This window comes from Argiope bruennichi, chromosome X1, assembly GCF_947563725.1.
Source record: "Argiope bruennichi chromosome X1, qqArgBrue1.1, whole genome shotgun sequence".
Classification (NCBI taxonomy): domain Eukaryota; kingdom Metazoa; phylum Arthropoda; class Arachnida; order Araneae; family Araneidae; genus Argiope; species Argiope bruennichi.
The window spans coordinates 63,386,804-63,398,426 of NC_079162.1; positions in this window are offsets into that span (position 1 = coordinate 63,386,804).

The following is an 11,623-nucleotide window of genomic DNA, read 5'->3' on the forward strand; positions in this document are numbered from 1 at the left end:
ATATATATATATATATATATATATATATATATTCGGATTTGGTAATTAATACTAGACTTCGTGTAAAATCTACGATTGTTTAATTACAACTTTATTTAGTAGAAGATATGCTGGGACCTAAAGTCGTTCATGCAGATTCTTGCTGTTGAGTGAATTACCAGCAATCCACAATCGTTGAAATACTTCTTTTATTGTATGCCTCATTTTAGTTGATAATCCTTATTTTAATAGAATATAATTTTATAGAACTTAAAACATTTTTATTCCAATATTTATTTGATTACAATGCTTATACTATAGATATAAAAATGCTTTGAACTAGACAGATGAAATTTAGTTCTTGTATTTAGGACCGAATTTGTAGATTTCTACCAAATGTTTAGCAATACCAATTCATATTAAGTTTGCCTGACTGGTAGTTTGAGTATAAGTGAATTCGATAAATACAAAATGTAAAAAAGCTACAGATAAAATTTGGTATACAATGCTTATACTATAGATCAAAAAATACTTTGAACTAGACAGATGAAATTTAGTACTTGTATTTATGACCGAATTGGTAGATTTCTACCAAATATTTAGCAATAACAATTCATAGTAAGTTTGCCTGACTGGCAATTTGAGTATAAGTGAATTCAATAAATAGAAAATGTAAAAAAGCTACAGATAAAATTTGGTATATAGGTTTGGAATCTAAAATGTAGATTCTTATCAAATTTTGAAACATATCTGTCAGAGGGTTGATCTTCTGTCTGTCTGTGCTTTCGCATGCATGTAAAAGTAATAATTCAGTATGTAAGTTCGGACTACAATTGTAATTACATGTCAAATTTTGTTTCAATCGATCGACAAAAAGGCGCCTTAAATAAATATTTGCATAATATATTATGTAAAATTATTGTATTCAAGCCAATGGTTTATATTGCGTAATTAATGTTCATTGAAGTCAAGCAAAGCATTCACTGCCAAATGTTTACCAAATATTTAGCAAAACCAATTCATAGTCTACAATAAGGTTAAAACAATAAGGTATAAACCAATTCATAGTCTACTAAGGTCTACAATTTTTTGCGAGGAGAGGAGGATAATGCCTTAGTTTGAGAGAGTGCGAGAAAGTTTCGGGGAGATAATTTCTTCTGGTTCCTTGTGAAATCTATTCAAGTAATGTCTCATTTACATGACAAATGTAACTGCACATGCCTTCTACATCAATTACATATATGATGACGACTCGTTTTTTTCCTGTAAGATACTTAATGCATTCTATGTCCATTAGCATAACTCCACATTTTCTAATATCAACTGCACATTGTCTAACGTTGGGATAACATACCATTTTCTCTCTGCAGGATGCTGAATTAATTCCATATCATATTCGTTTGAAAATTGTTACTGATCGTTTTCTGGCATCTTCTGCATGTCGCCTATATTGGCAATATAGTATTTTCTTCCTGTATTCCTTAAGGGATTACAAAATTCAATTAGCAAGGTATGTTTGACTTGTATCATTTCAGCATAAAATGAGTGTATTAGAGAAACATATCGCTTTAAAGCATTTGAAAGAGGTTACTACTTTCTTCGCAATTTAATTTTATCGCAATTTTTTTTTACCTTTATTTTTTTCCATTTTATTTTTGCTTTTTCCATTTTATTTTTACTTTTTCTACTTTACTTTTATTTTTTTCCATTTTACTTTTACTTCCATGTCTTTTAGTAACGAATCATCATGACATTGTTTTAAATCTTCCATTTTAGGCTTTAATACAATTCAATTTCGTCGCTTTCATATCTTTTTTTAACGACATGGTTCAAGAAAATTCACAATTATTTATTCAATTTTCTCTTTGGATTCTGCAAAAAAGAAGAAAAGAAAAGAAAAAAAAACCCTATTTTGAAGTAGATTTTCATTTATTGAGAGATAACTTCTATTTTTTCTTTTACCTTGAAGATTTAAACACCTTTCTGCAAGAATTTCAATTATTTTTCTTGAATTGCTCCGAAACCATTTAATCATCATGAATGCGAAAATTCTGCGTATTCCATGTTTTCCTGACCCAATTTGGTATTCCCGCTTACGTGCAAGAAAATAACGCTTTCTTATTGATAGAGATGGGATACTTCTTAGTTGTAAAGCTTTAGGTCTTTCATGGCAAAACGAAAACGGAAAATAGGCAGTAAGAGTCAACAGCGCAAGAATTGATTCGTAAAAATAAAATGATTGATCGAATTTTGTTGTGATATCCAGATGGGAAATTGCCAGTTGTTGCTATCTACACTCTAGATAGGAAATAACAATCAATATAAATCTTAAGGATGGTAATACTTTTGTTGCTTTCTGCTTCCATTTTATTTAATGCTTTCTTTATGCTGCTTCATAATTGATTCCTTTACAACATTCTTTAGATCATGCGAAATGATTTTAGATCATGATCATGATAATTTATTCCTTTAAATCACGCAAAATTATTGAAATCATATAAACAAAAAATACGTAAAAAAATAAAATCATATATACAAAAAGTAGATACGATTTAAAACTAAAGGCAGATCTTAAAGATGATAATATTTGTCGTCATTTTCTGCTTCCTTTACTTAGTGACTGAGTTTTCTTCATAAATTGAAATGTTTTCAAATTTCATTAATATTTTGCAAAGTATGTATGGATTCTATCACTAATAAGTATATGTCACAATTTATCAAATGCATGTCAATATTTTTATATATTTCAGACAGCTCCATTTTTTATGACAGTACATCACCATTAAAATTGCAAAAGGACATATATCCTGTATAGCCACCATAGGTCATACGACCTTTTGAAATTTAACTGACAATATAAAGGAATGATATATTCGTCGTCTTATGAGAAACTTTAAAAAATTCTTTTGAATTCTACAATTTTCGCTGTAGCAATGACGATAAAAAAGCGGCCGTAGAAAAAAATTCAACTAAAATGAAATTTTAATTTACGGCGCACAAGGTAGAAAGCACATAAATTTATTATTATTGCTAATTATGCAACATTAGTAATTCCTTAATACATTTTTTACTTATGATCTATTTTGTTTATATTTATGTTATCATTTCGTTAAAACTTTAAGACACATAGTGACAACAATAGAATTACTCCGGCTTTGATTTTCTTCAACAATACAAAAGTTATGTCCTTTTTTAATGCATTTAGCTAAAGCTAGTCATTTATTTAATGATCATGTAACTGAAATTTATAGCTTAAATTCTGGAGATTGCAGATTTTAAAACCACGAAAATTCTTTGTAAAAATACAAAATTACTAAATTTTTATTTGCCTAGTCTCTATCATAATTTCGTAATTGCAAATTTGTACATGCTTCTGTCTTCTGTAGCAACTAAAGCAGGTAACAGATTAAAAATTCATCGTGGAAAGGCATCTGTATAAAAATAAACCTTTCGGAATCTAAATATAATAAATCGAAAAGAATTAAAATCAATTCAAATACTTTAGCTTAAAAAAAACCCAACGTTTCATGCCCTTACACTGAAATCAGATTCAAAATGCTCTTGTATATATATTTTTGTACATTAATCAAACAAAGTAATTTTCCTTTTATAAAGCATTTTAAAACAAAAATCTGTCATTTACTCTTGATAATGCAGTTACTAAGCCGCTTAAGTTAAAATTATTTTTAATGCTGATTTTTTTTTACTTCTATGCTGCTTTTAAGCTGTGAAGAGCTTTCTAGCTTCAAATGATTTGTGGTGAATCTATTCCCATTTTATCTAGACAAATATTGAGACTAGGATTCATGATAAATGGAACTATGTTATTTTTTGCTGGTTCATATAACTTTGGAGCACTTGCAAATCATCTAATGTAAAAATGTGACTTAACTGCGAAATATAGTAAGTTGCCTTCTTGAAGAAATTTCAAGAGATAAAAGCCTACCTTTGTTTGCGCCTACATATTAAAAGCCTACATTTGTTTACCCTCAAGAAATCATGAAAAAAAGCGAGGAATTCCTGAATAGATAATATGATGGTGTGTCGTTTAAGACCCAGGTAGCTCAGAATGTTGCACAATCATGCACAATATTGCGAGATATTATAATATTTAATATTGTGATTTTGTTTAATATCTTGCAATACTCGATGATATATGTGTGCTATTAGGAGAACATGAAACTAACATTCGGAAGATAGAGCCCATAGCCCTTCTATTCCTGTTCCTGGATTATGTCATGGATCATCTAATTATACTACCGATGGCTTCAAATAGCCTCTAAATTCATCCACATTCGTCAGTTAGTTGCAATCCAAACGAAGGAAAATCTCAACTATGATTCTTTAATTCATTTAAAAGTAACTAGAAAAGCTTTGTTACTAACATAAATTTACGTAGAGTTGAAGCAACAATATAGTGCGATATTATATTATTCAATATTGTGATGTTATTTAATATCATATAGTATTGTATAATATATGTCTGCTATTAGGAGAAGATAAAATTGACATCAAGAAGATAGAACCCATAGCCCTTTCATTCTTGCTCCTCAGCAATGCCATGACTCATCCAATCAGGCTACTAATGGCTCCATATAATCTTTAAATTGAACCAAATTCATCAGTTAGTTGCAATCCGAGACGAAGAAAATCTCAACTATGATTCTTTAATTCATTTAAAAGTAACTAGAAAAGCTTTGTTACTAACATAAATTCACGTAGAGTTGAAGCAACAATATTGTGCTATATTATATTATTCAATATTGTGATGTTATTTAATATCATACAGTAATGTATAATATATGTCTGTTATTAGGAGAAGATAAAATTGACACCAAGAAGATAGAACCCATAGCCCTTTCATTCTTGCTCCTCAGCAATGCCATGACTCATCCAATCAGGCTACTAATGGCTCCATATAATCTTTAAATTGAACCAAATTCATCAGTTAGTTGCAATCCGAGACGAAGAAAAATCTCAGCTATGGTTCTTTAATTAAATTAAAAGCACCATGAAAAGCTGAAAAGCGAGCTGACGGCACGTCCTTCCTTCGATCTCTTATGAGCCATCCAGCTCTGTACAATAACAGGATCCAGTAAACAAAGCGGTGTTCTCCATTTCGATATGAAAAAGGAATTTTCTTCTAAGAGCTTAAATTAAGAGAGGGAAGTTCCCCATTAATATGGGGAGATTGAAAAAAATTTGAGAGAGAGGAAAGAGAAGAGTATATGCTCGAGGAGCTTTAATTCGAGAAGGGATTTCACCCCAGCGTGATTAGTGGCGCAATTAAGAATGGATAAGATTACATTTCCACCCCTTAGTTCTCTAAAGCTTATTTATTCCAATGCAGCTGTGACAAGAGAAACGGAAAGAGAAGCAAAAAGAAGCTTCACAAAAAAAGCGTCTTCATTGCAGCATCAAGCAGATTAAACAGAGGTTTGGAAAACGGATTGGGGGGGGGAGAGGGTGGTACATCAGTGAAGAGAAAAGCGAAATCCGACGCAAGAGAATTCTGTAAGTATATATGGATATTTTAGTCGTTTATTGAATACTAAAGAAATCTTTTCCCTGGGAAATGGCATCTTTAAAGGACCCAAAAAAAATGAAAGAAAGAAATACAGATTCGAATAATAGGAGTTTTTGAAACGCAAAATTGCCCGCATTCTTGAAAGCTGCGATTCAATATGCGCAAAATTGCGCAACTAAAAAACAAACTGAGAAAATCGCAGGTGGCGTCTTTTTTTTATGAGTAAGCCCGAGAATTATCACGAGCAATAGGCAATCTTTTAAGAACTTTTTTTTTTGTATTTTTTTTTTTCTTTTATTCTTCTATCCACACAAATGTAATTATATTTTCTCTATTTCAAGAATTGTATTTCTCTCTTGCCAGAGACATAAAGTATTTATATTGCCTTTGCCATTTCCTTTTTTTGTAAGTTGGAAAAGTCTTGAAAATGGAAACCATATTCTGTTTCGGACTTTTTTTTTTAAGTCACAAAAGATGGGAGTATTGGGAAAGATGTAATATTATTACCAATCAGGATTGGAATTTCCAAAATATGTTTTCTGCATTCTTCAAGCATCGAAAAATATCATTTAACTATATTAACTTTCATAGAAAGATATTAGAAATTCATGTTATTAAAAAATATTCTTACATACTTTATTACATTCATTCTTGCATATATTTCTTACTATATGCAAGTATATTACGCTGTGACAAATACCCTACATTAAGAGCAATATCTTTTTAAAATTTTCTTTTATTTCAAATGTTATTTAAAACGTTTTGATCATGACGAAACTTAGCATTCAAATGAAATCAGTGGAAAAAAAATTATTTTGATCTGCCTGTTTCGGTACAATTTCAGTTTTTTGGAAACACTCCCTACTACTTTTCAAATATGAATTTTACTTAAAACACTTTCTGTAGATTTACTGACATACTTTGTATAAAATTGTGCTTGAATTTTAAGACACATCTATTATTAAATTTAATATAGTTTTTTATCTTTTATTATAACGTAACTGGAGCTGGAAATTTATCAGTGCTTTATTTTGTATCAGTATATTATTAAAAAAACAAATGAATGTTTATTATTGAGTGTAGAATTTTCTTCCATACATATTGTAATCACAAAAGATGGAATTATTGGGAACGATGTCATATTATTACCAATCAGGATTGGAATTTCCAAAAAATGTTTCCTGCATTCTTCAAGCATTGCAAAATGACGTTTAACTATATCAACTTTCATAGAAAGATATTAGAAATTCATGTTATTAAAACAATATTCTTACATACTTTATTACATTCATTCTTGCATATGTTTCTTACTATATGCAAGTATATTACGCTGTGACAAATACCCTACATTAAGAGCAATATCTTTTTAAAATTTTCTTTTATTTCAAATGTTATTTAAAACGTTTTGATCATGACGAAACTTAGCATTCAAATAAGATGAGCTTGAAAAAAATTATTTTGATCTGTCTGTTTAGATACAATTTAAGTTTTTTGAAAATATTCTCTACTACTTTTTAAAATAGAAATTTTGCTTTCAACATTTTTTACAGATTTACTGACATACTTGACATAAAATTGTGCTTGGATTTCAAGATACATTTATTATTAAATTTAATATAATTTATTTATCTTTTACTGTAACTTCAAAAACTGGAAATTTATGAGTACTTAATTTTATATTTTCATATAAAAAATAACAAATGAATACTTATTAAATATACAATTTTATCCTATACATAATGATAGGGATTGCAATGCTGGTACACCGGGATATCGAATACCGGTATTTTGAGCCATTTGTACAATTTTGCAATACCGGTATTCACAAGTTTAAATACCGTTTTTTCGGTATTTATTAGAATTTTTTTTAAAACTGTCTCCGCTATATCGCCAACATAGCAAAATAGTACCTGTTTTTTTGTTTTTATGTCTCCCTAACGGGCGAAATTAATTAGCTAATTAATGGCTTCATTAATTGCTTAAATATAAATTAGCGAAACATGGATTATCCCTGAAAGAAAATATTGTATCCATAACGACTGAGGGAGCAACAGTTATGAAAAAAGTTGGAAAGCTGATTGGTGCAAATCAGTAATTGCGCTATGCTCATGAAATTCATTAGGAATAATAGATGTATTATACCAAAAAAAAAAAATAAAGGAAAGAAGAATCCAAAAATCCAAATACTGTGGATATAGAAACTTCGGATTCCAACTTTGAAGAGAGCAAGAGTGAGAGTGATATTGACAATGAAGATAAAGACAAAGTAATTGTTGAAGAAGATACTGCTAATGAGGATGAAATATTAACCCATCAAGAATTTCTTCCTATACTTTATAAACTTCGAAAAATTGTTAAGATATTTAAACGTTCCCCTATAAAAAATGACATATTACTAAAATATATACTAACTGAAAATAAAACAGAATATATGTTAATATAAGATTCTAAAACACGTTGGAACAGTTTACTCCTAATGATGGAACGATTTTGGAAACTGAGATATCCAATCAAAAAGAATTAATCGACTTAAACCTGTAAATTAATTTTTCAGATAGTGAATTCGACTTAATAACAAGAACTGTATCAGCTCTACTTCCAATAAAACTGACTATTGAGGCATTGTGTCGGATAGATTCTAATTTATTAACAGCTAATGCAACAATAAATTTCATGTTGCAGTCACTGAAAGAACAGCACTCATCACTATCTGAAGAATTATATATTGCATTGAAAAATCGCAAAGAAGAAAGGCATACCGAAATAGAAAATGTTTTACGATATTTACATAATTATAATGATTTTAAAAATATAAATGAAAAAGAAGAAAAGAGACTAACCAATTCAAATCTGATTAAGTTTAGAGTAAATTTTCTTAAAATTTTTTACCCACAAACCTATCCACATTCAGAAGAATTCGGTTCAGTTATCGAAGATTATGATGACAATAATGTCGATAGTGAAAAGGAATTATCTCTTGAACAAAAATTAGAATTAGCGATAAATAAGAAAATTTCAACGAACCAAAATACAATACAGAAATCAGCTATATCCAAAACCATCCGACGAGAAATCGATTTATTTGAAGATGAGGGATTTAGAGGTAAATACTTTTAAAAAGTATATCGCGCATTACTAACAGTACCACCAACTAGCTTAGATGCCGAAAGAGCGTTTTCGACAGCTGTTAATTTTTGCAAAAAATTACTTTTCAGGCTTAATGACAGTACAATTAATGCATTATGTTTTTTAAGATCACATTTCAAAAATTTGTAATAGTACCACAGACTGAATAGTGATATTTACACTTTTTTGTGTTTAAATAAATAAGATGTTCCTTTACTTTTTTGTGATTTTTTATATATTGTTATAATTTAGAAGTTACAAATTATGTTTGTGATATTTATACTCTCTAATAAAACTGACAAATAATACAAAGAAAAATGTTTTCTTTCTATTTCTAAAGTTTCTAATACCGGTTTTAATACCGGTATTAAAACCGGTATCCCGGTATTAAGATCTAAAAAATACCGAATAACGGTATTGAAATTTTGGTCTGATATTGTAATCTCTTATAATGATAAAAATTTATTAAACAATTAAAAGATTTATTTTTAATATGAATAAACGATTAAACTTTATAAACATGAAGGGGATAGAAGAAAACCTAATATGAAGAAAAATCCGTTTGAAGTTAAAATTTCAGAAGGCATTTCACTTTTCATCTTAAATAGAAGATGAAACAACTTTTGTTACATTTAAGATATTACTTTGTGCAATGAGCAGAAGTTTAAGTGCGTCAAAATAATCCTGTAAAGTAGAGCCCCATACTTTGGTTATTTCGGGGGTATTACGACTGCTTTTAAATAAACTTAAAGCTTCTAATTGACTTCACATTATGGAATTATCATTTTTAATGACTTTCAAGAATATAATAATAGCCGGTAATGTAATGGAAAACCAAAGTAATGCATCACTCATAATCGGCTTTGTTCCAAACTAATTGTTCGTAATGTCACAAATACACTGTATATGGTAATTAAGATATTCGACTATGTTCGGAAGCCTTTATTAAAAGATAATATTTGAAACATTTTGTATTACACATAAAAGTATTTTGATGTGTTTGCTTAGAGACTGATGCAAAAGGTTAGCAAAAATTCAAAATTTTGATTAATTACGAAAATTTTAGTGTGAAATCATAGATTATTTATTTGGTTTTTTTTAAAGCTTAAAAGCTGCATAATTTTATAATACTTTATTAATTGTACTTATATTTTGGCTGAATACCTAAACAGGAATATAAACAATAAGTAAGTTAACTTTTAAGGAATTTTAAGTAATATTTTTGAAAACTTTATTTCGAAAAAAATGAGTATAAATTTTATGTTATTAATGTTTAATAATAAGATAAAAGTATTTTTCTTCAAAAGCTTTCAATTTGCTGGATATTCCTTCTTCTCTTAAAACATTCATTCATTAAAGTTCATTCATTCATTAGTTCATTTTTTAAAATTTTCAATTTTGAAAACTTTTTTCTTTCTCGTTTTCTTGATTCTAATGAGTATTTATTGTGATGAGTTAAGCAGCGGGCAATGGAAGTTTACCATATTTCTTCTGCCATTTAAGTTTGGAGATTAAATTAAGAGATACTTTTATCAAATAATATTTATCACGAGTAGAATTTAAATGTTTTCCTAGCATTTATTCTAAGAAACTGTACAGCATCAGTACAAAAACAAGGCATTTCATCCATTCAGAATTTTCTAAATGTGCAAAAATGCCATTGCAAACAAAGCAAATTATGCTGAAATATTACAAAATATAATTTAATTGATGAGAAAAGAAATGAAATATTAAAAAACAATATTTTTTTTGTTCCTACCTTCAGGTAGTGCTTGTATATGTCGTCTTACGAAGCTGAAATAACATAGCTTCTGAAAAGTGAAACTTTTGATTTATTGTTCTTGTATACATCAATAAATATTAAACTAAACATTTATTTTACAAAGAGTAATGGTATGTATTTTTCATAGCAATAAGTTTTAAAATGATTAGCATATATCATTACATATTAATATTTACGAATGGCTTTAGAAGGATTATATTCATATACATTAATGTTTATCAACTCAATGACAGCAAATGACAAATTTGTCTACTGTTTATTATTTCGAAAATAAACAACAACTTATTTTTAGAGAAATTTTATGAAAATCAGTCACCCCCAACACAGCTGAAATTAAATACTTTTTTTAAAAAATTAGCAAACTTAGTAGGAGAAGGTGATATTTTTCAAACTTGTATTGGTTACGCAAAAATGGCTATAAAAAAGACATTGAAATTGACCAAATAGATAATTCATATACATTGATGATGTTCCTTGATGTTCCTTCCATTCATATCCTTGATGTTTTGTTTGAAAAAAAAAATCAGTGTAATCCATTTCTTTTTCAACCGTATCAAATTCTTTTGCATGTAAGTGATTTGATAAATTTCAATACCACTTACCTGAGATCAAATAAGGGGTGTTAATATTTATTTATCTTTATATTATACAATCAGAAACAGACGCCGGCGTCCTGGCCTAGGGGTAGCGCGCCTTCGCCTTGATCTAGGCGTTCCTGGTTCGGGTGAGGTTGTTATCTTCCGTGTGTTCTCTCTGTGAGGTGCATGAATGAGCCCCCCCCCTTCTGTATAAAGGGGTTGTGCAAGCGAGTGTGCGCTTGCTATCTTCATTTGAGCTTGAAGTCAGACTTCTGCCTTCGGGTGCTCAGTGGTCTTTGCCCTCAGAAGCTACTGCGCCAAAAATTTGGCTTAAAATAGTTAACCGACAAAAAAACAAAAAATAAAAACACCTGAAAGAGACGTGGAGTAATGCAAACCACAAAAGTTGCGTTTTCAGAAAATATTTTTTTTGTTGGGTTAATATAGGATGTCCAGACTGAAGGGATAGAAAATTAATGATTTATTTACAAAGTACTATGAATGGTTTATTCTCAAAGTATTGTAATATCGATAGATAATTGCTTTGCATTTTTAAATTTAAACGCTCTACCTAGATAACCAATATGCGCTGTCGACATTTTTGTCCGCTCTTTGTACAAATTCTAGACA